The following is a 19,775-nucleotide window of genomic DNA, read 5'->3' on the forward strand; positions in this document are numbered from 1 at the left end:
GTTAGTGACTTGCCTTGTGAATACAGCATGTGACAGAACTGTAGTTCAGGGATGACTCTGTCTTATGCAAGCAGTGCACAACCAATACATGGATAGGTACAGGTTGTGTGGGTTGCCTGGCATCAATTTTAATATATGTATATAAGTAGGAGTAACGTGTCAGTCCCTATGTCCCTATGTTGTCAGTGAATGTGCTATGCATTGTCTCTCAGTCCAAGCCAGGGCATATTGAGCATGCCTATGTCTGCCTACATGGACATCAACAGGTGGTACCTCCTCCAAGTCCTCCTGTGACTGTGGCTGTGGTGACCTAGGAACTGGTGGGGGGCTGTGTATCCCTTTGATTTGCTGAGTCTGCTGCAGCTATTTCCACAGGATCAGATTATGCAGATTAACACATACTATGAACATATGTGCACATGTGACTGGAGAGTACTGCAGGGTTCCTCCAGATAAATCTAGGCAGCAAAACCGTGGCTTCAGAAGCCCAAATACATGCTCTATGATGTTCCTGCTTTATGTGTGTGCCTCGTTATGGCATCCTTCCGTGGGTGTGTGTGCATTTTTAATGAGTGGCATCATCCACAGTTCCAGTGTGTAGCCAGCATTCCCCAGTAAATGGCCATGAGATGTCCCCCAAGCTAACATCTGGTACAGCTGTGATGTGTGCCAGATATGAGAGTCATGATAACTGCCAGGGCTGCCAGCACACATGCTCAGGATAATCCCCCTGGGCATAGCATATGACCTGACAGTTGATGGAGTGGTGCCCCTTGCAGTTGATGTATATTCTACCCTCCTCACCAGATGGTGCCTTGATGTGTACATGAGTGCAATCTATTGCACACAGTACTTCAAGGTAGTTTGCTACATGGTAGAAGTGTTGCGTATTGCTGGCCCTCACATCTGGAGTGAGAGGAAATGATATGTGCTCACTGGTATGTGGTAACATGGCATCCAGGCACTGGTGGAGTATCTCAGATGCAGATCCCTGTGAGACTCCTATCATGTCCCCAGTTGGTCTTTGAAAAATACCTGTAGCTAGTATCCTAAGGACTACACATACCTTTATTTCCACTGGGATGGGTTCCCCTCTGTTGGCTCTGTGTCTGAGTTGAGGCTGGCAGAGCTCAGTGAGTTCTTGTAGTATGTCTCTGTCCACCCTGTAGCGCTCTACAATCTCCAGCTCATGTAGTTCCTGGAGGGTTACCCTGGACCTGAACACTTTTCTCCTTCTCAGCCTAGGCCTATTGTTAGCAACCCTCACAGCATTGATTTCAGCATCTAGCACATACAGATGTAGCAGACCTGCATTTCCCCCTAGCATTATCTCAATTAAAATTCCCAAGTCTGTATTCCGATGGCCCAGAGTATTGGGGAAAATCAAAATGTAGAGTGTATGCATACTTTATACAGCTCTGCTGTAGATCCAGAATGTGTGATTGCCCAACTATAAAGCATTCCACCTGCCTACAATATAATTAATATCATCGAATGGCCCTATTTCTGTGTGCAATGCCGCACACAGTGCTGCATCATGCAGCATAGCTTATAGAAAGGTCAAAATTAATAAAATAATACATCCGGTTTTAAGGACTTGCTGCTTATGTCATCACGAAAAATTCACCCCTCTGTCCCCTCCATCAGTAAATCAGGACATCCGCAGAACCTGCCCCTCTCCCCTTATCTCTAGGGAAGAGGTCATCACTTCCCTCTCAAAAGCAAAAAAAGTACAGCCTCCATAGGACCCGATACCATCCCAGACTGCATCCTACATGAACTCAGGCATGAACTTGCAGCACTATTAGGCACCCTATTCAACTGAAGCTTGAGTTCCGGCTTTGTCCCAGCTGAGAGGAGGACAGCCACTGTCATCCTTTTTCACAAAAGCAGAGCATCCACTGATCCAGGAAATGAAAGACCCATCAGCCTAACTGGCCTGATCTACAAGGCCATGGAATGGATTGTCATGGACCTCATTAACAGGGACATTGGCAACTTCCAAAACTCAACCCCACACAGTTTGGCTTTGTCAAGAGAAGGTCATGTCTGTTAAACCTGGTCGACTTCTTTGAGACAGTCACCAAAGCCATGGATGAGAGGAAAATGCTGCACACTGCCTACCTTGACCTGGCCAAAGCCTTCGACATTATTCACCACTCAGGCATAATAGATACACTCTCTTAACTAGGCATCAAGCCATATGTTACCAGATGGGTAACAAACTGGTTCACTGACAGAACCCACCTAATCAAATTAGGGGAAGCCACCTCAAGCAGTAGACCTGTAATGAGCGGCATAACCCAGGGATTGGTCTTAGGGCCTCTGTTATTCAGGATATACTTCTCTGAGATGCAGGCCAAAACCAGTGGGCTATGGCTGACCAAGTTTGCAGACAATTGCAAGCTGGGTGCGGTCATCAATTCCCCAAGTGATGTGGACGTCCTCCAAGAGGATCTCACCCAAACAAATGGCTGGTCCCAGAAACATGGCCTCAAGCTGAATGCCAAACAATACATCATCATCCCCTTTGAGGAGAGTGACGTTTCCATATATTATCACATTAATAACAATGCCCCAAGCACGCAATCAGTCGTGAGGGATTTGGGCACCCAGGTTGATAGCAACCTGACTTTCGACCGCCATCTTGCTTCCAGTGTACAGAAAGTTTTCTACATGGCCCACCTCATAAATAAGGGTATCTCATCCAGGGACAAGGAGGTCATAACATCCCTGTATTCTTCCCTTATAAGGCCAATTATTGAGTACAATGTCCCTTCGGCATGTACCTTGCAAAGCACATGCAGCAGCTGGAGAGACCACAGAGGTTCCTCACCCAGAGAATCCAGGGCCTCAAACATCTACCCTACACAGATAGGCTAAAATCCCTGTCCCTCTACTCAGTTTCATACAGACTCCTCAGAGGTGACCTCTGTCTGGCATACAAAGCGATCTCAGACCCTATTATATATTTCTGTCACATATTATAAAATTCTTTTTTTTTCCCTATTTTTTAAATTTTTTATTAAACATGTTTGCATACTGATTTGCAATGCAAACATGCCAAGATTATTAAAAAAATATTAATTTAACTTATTCCCTTAAATTTTTTGACACCCAGAGTTATAGTTTTGCTTATATATGTACGCAGTATAACATTTTCAGGGGATTTATGTCCACATTTCTATAGTTTTACACCCCCTTTTGTCTGTCTAGACTTCTCTATGTGGAATTTTTCTGTGTACACTACAGACACTGACACGGGGTCTGAACAGATGCCTTTCTCCTTGTTGGATCACTCTACCTGCTTCATTTGCATGAGATTCATCTGCTTATGAGGCAATTTGCATGCCACAGAATTTTCCCTGTTTGCGAGTGCACGCACTTAGCTCAGCACTGCTTACTGAATCTCATCATGTTTGCATCTGTGTAAGCATAGCAGCACGATGCCTACATGAGAAAAATAAATTGTGTAGGCTTTCTTGAATTCCCCCCATTATCTTTATGATTGATGACAATGCATATATCTCTATATCTGGAAGACTAATTCTACCTGCTTCCTAATCCTTTAAATGATAATTCTTAGCTAGTCTGGGTTATTCGGGTACCATAAAAAATTTAGCATTCATTTATTAAATTGTTTAATGTATGATTAGAAGGAAGAATAGAAAAGGCTTTTATAAAGTATAGTAATTTAGGAAAAATAATAATTTTAATTATATAAAGTCTGTCTTCCATCGGAAAAAAAAGAACTCGTTCCACATTTGTATAAGACCTTTAATACAATTTAAGTGTTACTGTAGTTTAATGTGATTGTTTTATCAAAGTCATTTGTTAGAGTAACCCCAAGATATTTGGGTTTATATTAGAACATCAAAGTTTCAAAACTTCGAATGTTCTAATATCAACACCTTTTCAGCGAAAGCTGAAAATATCGAAACAACAGAAAACCAAATTTTTTCCTAGGGAAAGAATTTGGTTGCCCGTTTTTGTTGCTTTGGTATTTTCAGCACTGTGGTGGAAAGTTACGGGTCAAGTTCAGGTAAATGTGCGATTGTGTGAATGTGAGGGTTAGGGTGGGGTAGGCGAGTTAGGGTTAGGGCGTGGGTGAGGTGAGTGTGCGATAGTGACAGACCTTAGGGTTAGGGTTTGGGTTAAGGTAAGTGGATAGTTAGTGGTGTATAGTTTAGTGTAGGGTTAGGTGTAAGATTTTAGGTGTATGTGTGTGGATTGCTGTTTGTTTGGTGTACTTGTGTTGTGTGTATGTGTTTTGGAACAGCAAATTTTTTCCCTAGGAAAAAATACGATGTTCTGTATGTTCAATGTTTTCAGCTTTTGCTGAATAGGGGTCGATATTAGAACATTCAAAGTTTTGAAACTTCGATGTTCTAATATAGACCCAGATATCTGATTTTGTCATCACCAGGTATATATTTAAAAAAAATTCTTATTTAAATCATTCTTACTAGAATTTATAAGTAACATCTTTGTCTTGCTTTCATTAAGTATAAGGCCTGAAAGTCTCTGAAAGTGTTCAACTGAGTTTAATAATGCCAATAAAGAGCTGTCATTTGTTTTTTTCAGGTTATCAGAATATCATCTGCAAACAACTGAACCTTCATTTCAAGACTATTATCAAGTTGTATGCCTTTAATATTTTCGTTCATCCTAATATCACTAGCAAATGTTAAATAACCGAACAAATAATAGTAGAGACAAGGGGCATCCCTGTTTTGTTCCCTTAGTAATTGCAGTAGACTTAGAAAAGTATGATCTAATTTAATCTAATTAATAATGTAAATTTTTGTGAGAATCCATACTGTTCTAAGACTAGCCATAGATAATCCCAGTGAACTGAGTCAAAAGCACTGTTTATGTCTGAACTGGCCATAGTCATATTATTCTTTGTAAGTTTGATATGATCAGTTAAGGTTAAAATTCTTTTAATATTATTATGTGTTTCTATTCTTTATAAAACCAATTTGGTCTTCATCCAGTAGCAATGGGAGTAATTTCTTAATTCTAGTTGCATGTATTGCCATGAGCATCTTGTAATCTATACTTAATAAAGATATTCGTATGCAGGATGAACATTCATTTGCAGTTTTATCTGTCTTCAAAATAGGAGATATTACTATTTTCAAAAAGGTGGAATATCTTTACCATATTGTACTAAAATGAACACTTTTAACAATAGTGTTAATGCTTCTCTAGTTAATAATTTAATTATTTCTGGAATAATATTATCCATAACTGGGGCTTTGTTTACCTTTAACATTAATTTGGGATTTTGGTTCAGACATTTTGATTTGTTTATCTATTAGTTTTATGTTATCTAATAATTTAGTTTTGATATGTTTTCTAAGAAAAGATTTTAATATGTTTTGTGGTTTTCTTTTTTCACTTTGCATGTGAATTTTGTGAAAGTATAATCTAAAGACTTCTAGTATTCCTTCTAAATCTGATACTTTCTTCTTAGCATCTGGAATGTATATTTCCTTTAGCTGATTTGCTTTTATAATTTTTTTAAGTCCTGATACCTACTCTTTTCTGATTTCTAGGGTTCACTGAGTAAGAACATAGTTTAATCTTCTCTAGACTGATCATTGTCTTATGGTGTAGCATCTCTGAATATTTTTTATTAATTTCCTTTAGTTCACTTGTTAAATGCATGTTCCCTTTCTGAATATCAAGTTTTAGTTTATCAGTCTTTGTTTGTAAATCCAGCAAATCTTTGTTCCATTGCTTTTTCTTATTTTTAAACCATACTAGAGATATGTAGTGAGAGTAGGGAACAGGTTGAGGAGACCCTGGATAGGAGGAGATATGCTCTAGAGAGGAAAGGAATGAAGGTTAGCAGGACTAAGACAGAATATATGTGTGTGAATGAGAGGGGAGGATAGAGGAATGGTGAGATGCAAGGAGTAGAGCTGGCGAAGGTGGATGAGTTTGAATACTTGGGATCAACAGTTCAGAGTAATGACGAGTGTGGAAGAGAGGTAAAGAAGAGAGTACAGGCAGGGTGGAGTGCTTGGAGAAGAGTGTCAGGAGTGATTTGTGACAGATGAGTACCAGTAAGAGTGAAAGGAAAGGTCTACAAGAGGGTAATGAGACCAGCTATGTTATATGGGTTGGAGACAGTGGCATTGACAAAAAGGCAGGAGTCAGAGCTGGACGTGGCAGAGCTAAAGATGTTAAGATTTGCACTGGGTGTGACGAGGGTGGACAGGATTAGGAATAAGTATATTAGAGGGTCAGCCCAGGTTGGACTTTTTGGAGACAAAGCCAGAGAGGCAAGATTGCATTGGTTTGGACATGTGCTGAGGAAGGATGCTGGGTATATTGGAAAAAGGATGCTAAGAATGGAGTTGCCAGGTAAGAGGAAAAGAGGAAGGCCTAAGATAAGGTTTATGGATGTGGTGAGAGAGGACATGCAGGTGGTTGGTGTGACCGAGCAAGATGCAGGGGACAGGAATAAATGGAAACAGATGATCCGTTGTGTCGACCCCTAATGGGAGCAGCCGAAAGAAAAAGAAGAAGACTACAGCTTTACCATATAAAATGGCTTCAAAGAGTCCTATATATATATATATATATATATATATATATATATATATATATATACATATATATATATATATATATAATATATATATATGGATCTACTATGTTTGATTGAAAACTCACTTGATTGAAAATGAAATTGCTAGGACCACTTCACTGAAAGCTCACTTCACTGAAAACTCACTTGACTGAAGCTCATTTTGTTGAAAGTTATAAATGGCCTTTTCCCCATTGTAGTGCGACCCTGGAGTTAGTATATAAAGTAATGGGGGGGGGAAGCTCCCCACATATCTTGGTTATATAGTCTCTTTTCAAAACAGTTATTAATTGCACTTGCAAGTATCACTGTGTATAGTTTAAAATATTTATAATATGTGGGGGGCTACACCCCCCACACCCCCAATGTGGGGGGCTGTGCCCCCCCACACCCCCTTACTTTGTATACTAACTCCAGGGTCGCACTACAGTGGGGAAAAGGCCATTTATAACTTTCAATTAAATGAGTTTCAAAGAAATGAGTTTTCAGTGAAGTAAGCTTTTATTAAAGTGGTCCTAGTAATTTCATTTTCAGTCAAGTGAGTTTTCAATCAACTATAGTAGACCCATATATATATATATATATATATATATATATATATATATATATATATATATATACACACACACACATCATCAGTTAGATTTATGTCTAAAAAGCTTTATACATAAAATTAGTTAAAATCCTTTGTTATGTATGAAGGCATTCTAGTTACAGTTACTCTGTTTCATATTCATGTCTAAGTCAAAGGTAATTGCATTATGATCTGACAATGGACACGTAGTTACTTTGACTTTATCTATTTTTGCAATTAGGTCTCTTGATATGTATACCCTATCCATTCTTGATTGTGCACTGTGTTGATGAGAATAGTGTGCAAAAATAATGTATTAGAATCAGCATATTCATTTACATCTACAATATTAAAAGTTTCAATAAACTCAGATAGTACCTTTGTTGTTGATGCTTTCTAACATATGTTTTTGGCATTAGTGTCACATTCATTCATTACACAACTGAAGTCACCTGCTATGATTATATTTCCTTTAGAGTATGTATAATATCTTCTAAATGTTGTTTGGCCACTTTGACCCCTAGACCAGGTATCCAATAAATATTTACTAATGTATATATCTTTCCATGTAATATTATCGTTACTAAACAAAACATCCTTGATTTATCTTGATATTTATTTATGATTTGGGGTATTAAAATTGAATTTTTCCATAAAATTGCAACCCCCTTCTTTTTTGTTATAATGAGAACTTACTAAAACTGTGCAATTATTTGAGTTGATTTTGTTTATATCCTCTTGTACAAGGTGTGTCTCCTATAGGAAAATAATTTGAGCATTGAACATTTTCAAGTATTTTAAGAGACTTCCCCTTTTACACCTGTTATTCAAGCCATTCACATTGATACAAATACATTTCATTGTAAGACTAATACTACCAACGTTGTTAGCCATGTGTAGATATTATTGCTAGAGAGCAAATGTATTTAACTAAGTAAAATGACTTAATCTCTTCTTATATGGCAAAATAATTATAAATCATAGACACCCAATGGAAAAAAGTTAAACAATAAAATATTAAAAATTGAGATAAAAAGACAATCCAACCCTCCTAAGGGGAAACAACCCCCACTCTTGAATAGCTTAGCCATTCACGCGCATCCTCTAATACCACTACCAATGTTCATTTCTTAGTCTAACTATCTAATTACTTTTGCCTTACTTAATAGAAATGAGCCTGCTATATCTCTTTACTTTTTTGGGTCAAACATTTTCCCTCAGCAACATACATGTTTAAATCCAAGGGAATATATTAATCCCATTCAAATGATTATAATAATCATATTATTTGATATTAAAACAATGTAATTTACATAGCACTTTAACATTTGCTCATAATTTTCAAAGGTTGCCAGTTAATGAAACTTTATCTACTGAAAATGTAGTAATACTTATCATTTACTTTTACCTGTTTAAACTACATATAAGCATAGACGCAGGTAAATACACTTGTATGATCACAGGATATGCACTGTTCTATGTATTTAATATATTATATACAACAATTAGCAGCCAGTATTTCATTAGAAATGAAAATTGTCAATAAGCGATAATATATACACTTCCACCAGAATAATATAAGATGTAATATTGATATTTGGTCTAATAGATATTTTGTAGATAGTGCGTGCTTTACTTTTTTAAATACTCTGTTATGTTTAATACATTTCCCAAAAAAAAAGCATAACTAGGTTTCTTTTTTTGACTTGAATCTGGTGAAATTAGTGTCATTGTTAAGCTGATATATAGCACTACTTGTTTTACATCATTTATCCTGTCATATTTCTTGTATTTGTATCGATATTAGAGTGATTAAAAATATACTACATATGTTGCATTATTGTTTTATAAAGTTTCTGACTTTTTTGTTAAATTCACTTATTAGTCTTTAATCACCTTCAGCAATACAGTTGTTATGTAACTGAAGTAAATATCCCTTTCAGAAACTTACAAAAAACACAAACGGCTCATATTTGACCTTTAGCCTGACTGCTTACATCATTCCTGAGTCGTTTGCTTTTATTTTGTGGTATTCACACATTTGCATGGAGATTTTAATGTTCTGGATGGATTTAACATGAAATTTCCACTCTAATGTATCTCGAGCTCATGAAATGTTTAACAGCTTTTCCTTACTCTACATGGCTGCCTAAGTAACTCAGACAAACTAAACAGTTTAAAAATAATTACAACCATAAAATGGCTTCCATGAATGTTATTTTAAATCTTCCCTTCCTTTTTTCAACCCCACATATAAAAAATAGTTCCTTCTCACTTTTTAAGTACATATCAGTAACCAAGGTGTGATGCCTTTGTAAAGCTGGATCTCAGCATTTTCAAGGAGCTTAGAACATTTTAAGACTTCTACATTAGTTCAGTGTGCTAAGATTAAATATAATAAATAAACAGCTAAGTATCATTTTTTCTTGTTTGAGTGTTAGTAATTTCTTCTATTAATACTACATAAAAGAATAAGAATTATGATATGTACAGAGAAAGCTACTCATTCACTTTAATCTATTTCTATTCTTTTTGTACAGCAGAGACTCCAGCACTATAATAACAAGTATAATGGCAAATATAAAGAGACTCCAGCACTATAATAACAAATATAATGGTAAAGATAAGTAGCATGATATTTTGTTCTTATGAATTTAACATTTTTACTGTCTGTTTTTCTTTAAGAATTTTTGTTATATGTAAAATACTACGTCAAGCTTTGCCAGAAAGTTAAATTAATGACACAAAAAAAGGAAACAAGAATAAAATATCTGTACCTTTTTTCCTTTTAGCATTGAGTTCTTTTGATCAAAAAATATCACTTTTGTTATTAGTATAATGTTGCTTTGCATGACATTGGGGAGGGGGACAAATCCCAGTTTTATGCCTTGAATACTGGTTTTCAATCAAATTTAATTTCGATCAAATGGGTTTCGGTCAAATGGTCTTTCAATCAAATGAAGTAGACCCATACATATATATATATATATATATATATATATATATATATATATATATATATATATCATTATATAAGTACAGTATTCCTCTTTTTGCATGATTTATTACTGATATTAGTAACAGAAGGAATATATTGCATTCAGTACATTACTGCAAGTAACAGTGAAATACGTCAGTAGATATGTGACGTATTTCTGTCTTTAACTGATTTTATAATATTAAGTATTTATAAAGGGTGTTCATACTGCAGTATTGCAAACAAATGCATATCGGGTGCAACTATGATAATTAAGTTTGTGTAGAAGTCTGCAGCACGCAAACCATAACATTATTTGATAGCAAACATTGTCCTGTCAAGTATGCATAAACACGTCTCAAAATATTTCATCCCAAAATCTGCAGAATCACTTCCCATACAGTCTGTTTTTTCCCTTCAGTAAATATTTATAGAAATAGACATTTCATTTTAAAATAAGAAATTGAATGCTGTGCAACATGATGTGTGAATTTACTGAGTGTATTTTTTTCTTTTGTGTCATCTTTTTTCTCTGTTTTTTGTTATTTTAATTATACATTAATTTCTCCTTTATTGTTGTATTTGTATCCCACTTATGTTCATTTTTTTTAGTGGTTCAAAATCCATTGGAGTAACTCATGAATGTACCTCCCAGGTTAGCAATTGCTCACCCACTGTCCATCTGAAGATGTCCTTGTAGGATCAGGGTGGTGGCACTGGTCCTGCAGACACCCCATCATGTGGCAGCCTGGCAAGTCACACTGAACATAGGCTTTGGGACTTGATTGACCATGTGCTGGAAGAAGTAGTTGATTGGCAGATTTAGCCAGATGAACCCTCACTTCAGTGTGTTTAAGACACACTGTCCTAGTTGGTGCTGACTACTGCACCATTGCAGGGCCCTACCCCTTCAACATTGGGGTCCTCCACTGCCCCACCATTTGGCAGTGGAAATGTTTTAGGCTCTGTGGGCTGGGACTCCTGTTGGCACTTCAGGCCTTCTTCCCTTATCCTTTCGCCTACACCCTTTTACCTACTTCCTACCCAAACTACCCACTTATATAAAAAATGAAAAAGAGGGGTGTCTGTCCCCATGAAAAAAACATTGTGCCCCTCCTCTCCCACCTTCTCCAGCACAAACCTCTTGATCTTTTTGAAAGAATTTATAAAACTGTAGTATACTGGAATTAACTGGAAACAACTGAAATGAGACTGGAATTAATGTCTTTATCTGTTAATTACTCAAACTTGGCTGAACAGGTGCCAGTCTTTTCTTTATAGGCCAAGTTTTTTATATATTTTTCAGAATGAATTCTTTGCACTCTGTAGTTTGGTTAAGAATGCTTTATTAGATGTTAACAGTATCTGAATACTGTCTTCAATATCAGTGCTGATAAGCAAGAAGAGTCTGTAAAGATTCTGGAATGCTGGATAACCCTCCCTGATATATAGCCAAAGTTTCTGGACATATATTCTAATTCTCCTGAGTAATATCAACTGCAACAATCTTTTCCTCATTTGACCTGACTTCTGTATTCAGGCTCGACTCCTCTGTACTGTATCAGTCCAAAAGCTAACTGGACTGACTCCACTCACAGTGTTTGAAGTATTTCCTAAAAATATGAAAACCATGTAATGTTTTACACACCTCTTTAGCCTTGGTTTTCAAGCCTTGTCTGGCATGTGCCTCATAGTGCCCAACTGTCTATTTTTTATCAAGAATTCCATTGCAAGTACACATATCTTTCCCTTGAGAAAGGAACATTCTGTAGCCTTTCCTGAGAACTGTTACCTCTGCACATCTTATGCTTAGCCAGCATGATTATCTTTTCCTTTCTACTGAATTGTCTTTCCCTGAAACTGAATGCATACATGAAAACACAAGCCTGACTCTATATTTTTCAGCCATATTATTCTACCTTAATGTACTATAATGAACTCATTAAGAGTAAAGTAAAAACCCTCGGTCTAATAGCTCCCCCTGAGGTCCTAGATGAAAGTTTACAGGGATCTTATTTTGTAGTTACCTCATATCTGTATTACTAACTACTGTATTCTAGTTTGAATATATGGGCTTTATGCCACCTCAGTCATAATCTGCAGATGTATCCTGATAGATAGTGATGTCCTTTATGGTCTCAAATGTACTATTAGCTAATGCCTCCAGCAACTTGGCTAGTTTACATCATTTCTTAATAGCATTAACAGTTCCATAATCAGGAAATATACCTGCTCCAGTGATGAGCCAATTACCTACATCCACAGTCTTTAGAGTCTTTAAGCTTAAATTCTAATGTATGTGTGATGCATCCAAAACCTGCACATTTTTGAAAATCAGACCCCGGGTTTCAATAAACTCCATGTAGGTTCTGTGCAGAGACTATATGCAGTGTATTCGAGTATGTGATACTGCTTCTAAGTGAAAAAAACAACAACAAAAAAGTCAAAACAGTAGTTTCCCCAAGCAACTTTATTAAAATAAACAATAAAAATTGACTGAGCACTTTCGCCTTCATATATTTTAGGCTACATCAGAGTCATGAAGTCAAAAATACTACTAGCATCCCTATAAATGTTGCAAGATAATCAAGCAACTAATCAGATGAAAGCCCTAATTAAATAATTAAAATCAAATATGTGTTGAAACTAATCTGTTTCCAAGTCAACAAATTCACTATGAAGCAATGAAAGCTTTGGGTTGGAATGTGGGATTGTATAAATTGTTATGAATTTTAGGCATCCCAAATATAATTGGGATCCCAGGTGTCTCCATAGAAAGGAATGCATATTCTTTCATATCAATCATATTTTGAAATAAGGTATCCAATAAAAAGCTATCAGTTCTAGCAAATGCCCTATTCATCTCACTTTTAGTATGTCATAATTACAAATGATTTATATTTTTTTGTTATTGACAGGGTATATACTCCAGATAGAAGGGACAATGCAAAGCTGGATTTAGAAGCCAAAGAGTGCAAGTAGCAATTGAGGCTAAATCCAACTTGCAAGCCAGGGCTTAATGACTCTATATCAATGGCTCATTTTCTGAAACAAAAAGCAGAACAGCTTTGAGGTTGCCTACTTTTAGTATTATGTTTATTTTTATTTTTCATTTAGTCATTTTTACTACTTTTATATTTAAAAGCCTATATTTCTTGTTCATGGCAGGATTTAGTAATTTTTATTACTATATGACTGTTTCCTGCAAATGACCATTTATAGGTAAAGTTAATTTCCACCAAAATAAGTAGTAGGAATGTATTTTTTTCTTCCTCACAGTTTTCATTGCTTCACAGTGAATTTATTGACTTGGAAACAGATTAGTTTCAACAGTAGTAGTAGTAGTATTTTTGACTTCATGACTGATGAAGCCTAAAATATAAGAAAGTGAATGCACTCAATCAATTTTTATTGTTTTAATAAAGTTGCTTGGGGAGACTACCACTGTTGTGACTTTTGTTTTTTGTTTTTTTTTTTCACTTGGGTTCAGTTATGGCCTTTTTGGGCATTTCAGTTTATTTCCAGTTATGTGATACTGCTTATTGTGCGGCATCGCATAGCCTCATGCCATGAATATTAATGATGTACTGTGTGCATAAGCAAGGTTTCATGGCCCACCCCAGTGCTGCTGGCCACAAAACCTGTATACTGACTGTGTATTTTTCCACAGAACAAAATAGTGATAGTAATGTAAAATAAAAAAAACATGCATTTCCTGAAAGATAATGAAGTACGGAACAGAAATGTTATGTCATTATATACTGACAGACCAAAAATGTGATGCAAATATCTGGACATTCTGCAAAACTGTGGACAGTCTCCCTTCTGTGTTTTAATTTCTTTTTTTTTTTGCCAGTGTTTGCATGATATGCCACTTTGCACAAACAGGTTTAGCTGTGTTTACCTGGTTTGTGCAAAGTGCAGCAGCACTCAAATTGGAGGAATGGACCACTCAGGTTGTAGACGGGACCCAGACAGCCATGCATATGAACCAGATGCATTCAGTTAATAATATTGCTCATTGCATAAACATGATAAGCAGCATTGCACTATGATTAACAGTGAGACCCTTACAATAACTACTACGATAGGAGATATCATCTCACCAATCCTGTGGCACCAGGTGTTAAGTTTAGGTGTGGAGTGCAGATGGTCTGAGGTTCCAGTACAGGGTGTGCAAATTTTGTTTTACTCTTGTGAGATTGCAGATTATAGCAATTAAGTGCAACATACACAACTGTTTTCTCAACCTTCTTGTTGCTTGATGTTTTACTCTTGTGAGATTGCAGATTATAGCAATTAAGTGCAACATACACAACTGTTTTCTCAACCTTCTTGTTGCTATAGCTATAAGTGTAAGAGAACTATATATATGGTACATATGATTAGACCATTTACACAAGTGCCTGTACACCTAATAAGCAGGTGTTATGCATCACTTACTATGAAACATGGTGCCCGCCAGTGTGCACCCTTGTTTACCATGTTTGCATGATAGTAAGAGAAGTGCAATGTTTTCAAATATTGCAAAACCAAAATGTGTGGACTCTCAGTAAGCACAAGATGTACAATAGGAAGGAAACAGCAGCATATAAAATGCAATTGGTGGAACATTTTAATTAGACATTGAGCTTGAACTATGGCAGGCATGTCTGGAGTTGCTGGAGAGGGTATGCCCTTTTGGGCACAGTATTGGGGTGTCCAGGAGTCCAAGATTTTTGTTGGACTCCTAGTTAAGGAGCATGCACCCAGGTTGCTGCAGCAGGACTGTTCAGTCTCAGAATATAAATCTGAAGCCTGGAATAGTGTTGCCAGGGCCTTAACCAGTGAGACAGGTATTCCCTGCACAAGTGAGCAATGCAGACATAATTTTGATGACCTCCAGAGGAGGAAGAGGGATACTCTTGACCTTTTGATCGTGGAATGTCAGGAGGGGGGCACCCCACTGATGTGTAAATATCAATTTCAGTGAGTAATTTTAAGAGTTTAAAGCTGAATATAGTCAACACTGGTATTCATAATGGTGTTCTATTCTTTTTTTTCACAGCTGCTGAGGAGTGAGAATCAAATGTTTGGTCCCATGCCGCACATCTAGTAAGGATGTAAGCAGCATTTGGTACATATGCATCAGAACAGTACTGTCTAAATAGTATTTTAATAATAATAACAATAACAATTTAAATAGTAATTTTGTAGCATTAAAAGTTGAGGACCACTTAGTTGGTATTTAATAGGGTTGGGTCAAATTCAGCATGCATATCCCAATTCTAAAAGAAACTATGTATGCCTTAGGCTGTAGCACAAAGCAATGGTGCTATATTCTCAAATAACAGTGAGCATGCATCTCTAAACAACTATCTACAGGGGTGACAGGTGCTGATTGAGGTTTCTCTTTTTGGGGATAAATTCTTGGCTAGGCTTGTGAGGGTCCCAGTGCCATTAGCTTAGTAATCTCCTATGATCCTATGAACTGTAAAAGGAAAGTATGCATGCAGTAGTCTGTAGGACAAAAGAACAGTACAGTATTTTAGTGTAGTCATTGGTTGGGGGTTCAAAAACCACAATTCCCAAATATACAATACTGTGAGATCATGTTTGGAATGCAACTTCATACCTCTATACCAGTGGGACAAATGACCTACTATAAAGTGTAATCAATATAACTGGAACATGCATATGTGCAATATATGCACACATCAAGGACTGGTGGCTACAATCTGTACTATAGTGTGCCTCTGTTATAAACTGGGTAGTCTTAAAAGTAAGGAAGAAAATTGTTAGGAGTTTGTAGTGCTAAAAGTAAAGGTAACAGAATATCATCAAATAATTGTATCAATGCTTTGCATGTAATATATGAAGTTACTAATGTTCTCCCCTTTTTTGTCTCACTCCAACATTTTCTCTCTTTTTTTGTGCAGTGCTCAATCCCTGGCAGTCTGTCATGGGTTATAAACTCACCCCCTCTGCTACAGCTCCTGGAGGGAGCCACAGCCCTCTCTTCCAGGGCAGAACTACCTTGAGGGGCCAGTAGTACAGGAGCAGCAGAGGGGATGCTACCAGCTTCTGAACTAGATGTACAGGGCAGTGGTACTGTAGCGAGTGGAGTGGGGGCAGGTTGGTCCCTTGGTTCAGTCCTATCCCACTGTGCTGTGGGAAAAACAAAAAAAATAATAAAATCAACAAAGAAAACTTAAAAAAGAGAGAAAAGGGTTGGAGTGAGAGAAAATAAAAGGAGAGCATTAGTAACTTCATGTGTGACATACAAAGCATTGACAAAAGTATTTCACTCTATTCTACTACCTTTGCTTTTAGCATCTCCCAACAAATACCCTTGCTTACTGTTAAGACTACCCAGCTCCTAACAGATGTACAATTTACTACAGCTTGCAGTAGGCAATCCTTCATGTGCACATACATTGCACATATGCATGGTCCAAATATACTAATAAGAGTTTACAGCAAGCCATTGGTGACACTACTTTACAGCGCTCATGTTGCATTGTAATATCAATGAAACCTTAACAGTATTGTATATTTGAAAAGTGTGGATTTTGAAGACACAACTTATGACTAATTTGTAATAATGAGTTGTTGTTTTGCCCTCCAGAATAATGCATGCAAACTTCCCTATTACAGTTAAGAATTGAATTCTAATTTGATACAACTGTATAATTAACCAGTAAATGTGTCATAACTTTTAATGCTAAAATAACCCTACTGTGGGATGCATACATGCCACATGCATCTCGCATCCATGCCAATCTAGCCGCATGGGTTCACACAGTCAATTCCCAGTCTGTGATGCCTATGCAAAAAGCATAACACAATAGAATACCATTAAGCATACCAATCTTTACAATATCCAGCTTTTAACACTGAAAGTAGTCTCTGTAAGTGATACTTGCACATCTGTGAGGTGCTCACAGTTCTAAATTCCTCAAACCAAAGGTTGAGGGTACCCTATTCCTCATCCTGAGGTTTCTGTATTGATTCCTGTATTGTTCACCAGTGCGGGGGATATCGGTAGTACTGATCAGAGTCTCTACCAGACTATTCCATGCCTCTGCCTTATAATCTGAGCCACAGTAGTCCTCTGTAATGGCCTGAGCCCATGTTCATGTACTAGGAGTCCAACAAACACTTTGGATGCCTGGACACCCCATGTTTGAGGACAGAATCTCAAAAACTCTCCAAGAATGCCAGCCATGCCTATCAGACATCAAGACCAATATAGAATAATGTTTTCCCACCAATTGCAGGTATCACGCTTACTAGGAGTGCATACTTTCTAGATTTTCAACATTTCAAAGTGCTGGGCATGACTTATCTTCATGCAAACACGTTGTGAGGGAATATGCACTGCCAAGCAATGTGTTTGCCTGATGGCCAATAGTATTAGTTGAATGTATCCTTTGTATATTTCTAGCTGTCTGTACCCCCAAGCAATGTGTTTTCATGATGGCCAATAGTATTAATTGAATGTATCCTTTGTATATTTTTGGCTGTCTGGGATCTGTCTGCTACCTGTGTGGCCCATTTGTCTAGTTTGTGCACTGCCATTGTACATTCAAACAAAATGCGCATATCAAAAGCTGTTTGTGCTAAGTGCCACATCGCGCAATCAGTGCCCCCAAAAACAAAAAAGAAAAAAGTATGAAACATGGAGAATTAGTTGAAATGTGGAAAATCAATCTATGACATACACAGTAGAAGCTGGTATTACACATGAAATATGACTACATAGGTCTGGACCCCAACTCTTACTGCAATGCACCATCACAAAACAGAAGGGGGGATAAAACAGAAGTGGGAACTTATCCATCTTTGCCCCACAAACACCTTTATAGAAAATACATGACATAATTCCTTACACAATCAAGTGCAACTGAATGTACACTGATATCAAGGCATGACCTGTTATTTGTAAATGTATTCTATTTAATATATTTGGATGTAGTACACTTAGTGATCTCACAACCTGCTATGATTATTCCTTGCAAATATACAGCTGTGTCCTACCTTTCTGTGTTTCTTGGTCATTCATCAGTTATCTGACCAGTACTCAGGGACATGCAGTGTGTAAACCAGTCTATATCATTTACCTTAAAATGTGTGAGGATATTCACTGGAAACAATATGATATGCAGTTGCCATCAAATGAATGAAAGGTTGGATGCCACAAACATAGACTGCTGTTTTAGGGGAGGGGATCAAAGGTGAGTTCTTGTCATGGAGCATGCAAGGGTATAATGTTGTTTCAAGGGGAGGTGGACCCAGGCTGAGCTACTGTTATGGCACAAACAAGATTATGCTGCTGCTGTTATTCTCCTTGTTTTTTGCATCCTGCAAGTTTGATCTTGTGAAGGTGGGAAATCCAGAAATGGTTATGTGTCTCATTACTTTTGAACTTCTCTCTGTTATGCTTTCCCATTTAAAATGTATGGTGCTAAACTGAGGGTATGCAGTGATCATCATTAGTTTGGGGAAGTATCAATGTTTGACTCTTTGTGGCCTGAGGCTTATTATTTGCTAATGGGCACATACAAGTCAAATAACTCTGTTGTCACATGTGACATTAATTTCTGTACAAATCTCCCACCTTGTATTTGCTTACTGTAACATGTGATGAAATTCAAGGACATGTCATAATATTATTATACAATGCAGTGCATGTTCAGGATTTACCTTGTAAATGCAGCAGTTTTCACAGTGTTAGTTCAGGGTTGACTGTGATGCAAGCAGTACATAGCCAATATATGTGGAGGTAAAGGTGTGGCTCTCAGTTGAGGCTGGCAGAGGTTGCAGAGCTCCCATATTGTGTCCATGTCCACCCTGTAGCACTCTGCAATGTCCATGTCATGTATGTTGTGACAATCTAAATGCGGCTTGAAAACTCTTCTCTATCTCAGCCTAGGCCTGCTGGCAGCAGCAACATTTCATGCAGCCTGTAACATATAGAAATGGAGTTAAGCAGCAGCTGCTCCTAACATTCCGTCTGTATAGACTTTCTGTGTCTGTAGTCCACTGCTTATAAAATCCATAGGAAAAAACAGCATGGAGTCTAAATGGTTGCTTTATAATTTCTTGAATAGCTCTACCAGACTGGTTGATTAGCATGCAATTCAGCTGCTAATGCTGTAATTAGCATCTCTGAAACAGAGCTAGGCAGATGCAGTCCATTAATAATGTACTCCATTATAAAAAGGCAAATGTGCACCTAGCTAAACTGATGGGGAAGATACTTACTACATGTTTAGCAAAGCAAAATATTTCCCAAGCTATCTTAACAGAGGAGTATTGAACTCCAGCAGGTATGCTATCGTTTTTACCTACATAATGCATACATTTGTATATATTAATGAATAATGTGAAGCAAAGCGTTTTACACTGTTATCTGTATGCATTTGTCAGAAGTGTGCTGATGGCATGGCCATGTTTGTCAAACTATTTCAGAGATACAAATGATTGACAATACATGAAAATAGTAAGCTGTGTCATACATGTGTACAAATATTTCAGGGTCAGGTCCTTTGAATGCATGTTTGGCATTTCAAATGTGCTTTATTAGCAACATGGTTCATGTGCCTGCTCTTTAGTGGGTGGAGGAGCAAAGAAAAGTTACT

The sequence above is a fragment of the Protopterus annectens genome, chromosome 16.part0 (assembly GCF_019279795.1).
Source record: "Protopterus annectens isolate FY-2018-M chromosome 16.part0, PAN1.0, whole genome shotgun sequence".
NCBI lineage: Eukaryota > Metazoa > Chordata > Ceratodontiformes > Protopteridae > Protopterus > Protopterus annectens.